Source organism: Lactuca virosa, chromosome 9, assembly GCF_052849685.1.
Source record: "Lactuca virosa cultivar CGN04683 chromosome 9, Lactuca_virosa_CGN04683_v6, whole genome shotgun sequence".
NCBI classification, from domain to species: Eukaryota; Viridiplantae; Streptophyta; class Magnoliopsida; order Asterales; family Asteraceae; genus Lactuca; species Lactuca virosa.
Genome location: NC_136434.1, coordinates 67,544,778 through 67,546,335, shown reverse-complemented (window position 1 = coordinate 67,546,335; position 1,558 = coordinate 67,544,778). Strand labels below are relative to the sequence as shown.

Sequence of the window (1,558 nt, the reverse complement as noted above, 5' to 3'; positions counted from 1 at the left end):
TCTAATTAATATATTATTCTCATAATATATTAAAAAATTATATTTTTCCAATTTATTAGTCCAATAATAAATTATCTCTCTCTCTCTCTCTCCAATATAATTTTGTCCAATTGTTAGCTTTGAAGGTAACCCAAAATGATTGTTCTACTATCAATTCAAGTTAATACCAATTATAGTTATTAGTTTAGACACCTAATCCAATAATATATATATATATATATATATATATATATATATATATATATTCACACACATACGCATACACTACAAGAAACAAGACCTATAGGGACGACAAATGTCGTCTCTATAGGTTAAAAAATCGTCCTTATAGGTGTCCGGGAAGACATGTCGTCCCTATAGCTCTCGTCACTATAGCCCCATCGTAATAGATCTTTTTGGTCGTCACTATAAATATCGTCGCAATAGGTATCCTTCAGAGACAATATGTCGTCCTGCTTTGGTTCGTCGCTATACATGAGCAAAAATCCTTTAATGCACATACTAATTTCACGAGGTGGATACGAATTCACATACCTTGATCATCTACCTGCATTGGAGTTGCATATTGATTATTAGAGGATACTGAACCGTGTTCCCTATGAACAGGAACTGAAGAATTTGATGCCACTCTTCCATTAACAGAAGGTGTAGTACCTACAGTACATGAATGTATGGTTAAGTAAAAAAACTGGAAAGTAAATAAAAGATGGTAGAAAGTTGTTAGTATTGACAAATCTCCTTTAATACACATTAATTTATGAAGCAAATATGATTTCACATTCACATACCTTGGACATTTACATGTATTGGAGTTGCACTTTGGGATACAGTGTTAGCCATGCAACACGAGTAGCTCTAGTTGCTAAAGAGGGTGAAACTCATGTTCTTGTTCTGAAATTAAACACAACATAGAAATTAACAGTAATCATATACAAAGAAAACTTGAATTAACAAAAATCACTTTCATTATATATATCCATCTTTATTGTCTCTGCTTTCTGCTCTAATCTTTAATGGTTGTACTCTTGATCAATGAGTAAACCGGAAATGAGAAACACCAATATGTTCACACAACAAAAAATTGTGTTTTTACTCCAAGAACAAATGAAAAAAATGAAAAAAAAAATGAAAAAAATGAAAAAGAAAGTATTACCACATGAAAAAATGTTCATCATCAACTAACCTTTTGCCTCTTGGAGGCTTATTGACTTCATTAACAAGTCTTTGCCTTGCTACATCCAGCTCCTCAACCAGTCCTCCTAAAACTTGAGACACTTCCAGAACCAACATTAGTAGCCCATGCCTTACATTTACATTAGAAATAACACCCTAAAACAGAAAAATTGATCTGGATTTAATTTGTTATGAACAAGAATGTGTAGCAGTTGTAAATTATTCCAGTGAGTGTGAGAACTATAATATAGAACCTTCAATCCAGCATGTGAAAGGGCATCTAGATCTTTAATAGGCTAGTATTCTATGTCAAAGATTCGTTGAACACCATCAGTCATAGACAACTTGTATCGCTCTCGAAGAGGTTGACTAATATTTACTATCT

The 1,558-nt window shown here is 32.5% G+C and overlaps 1 long non-coding RNA gene across 1 annotated transcript; it reads right to left on the bottom strand.

The window, feature by feature from the left end:
• Nucleotides 1-467: 467 nt before the first annotated feature.
• On the bottom strand, nucleotides 468-1,558 carry LOC145135525 (uncharacterized). Its single transcript, XR_013719870.1, has 3 exons — nucleotides 1,184-1,558; nucleotides 789-891; nucleotides 468-654 (listed from the first exon to the last, which is right to left on the bottom strand). It is a non-coding gene; the product is annotated as an uncharacterized LOC145135525 (long non-coding RNA).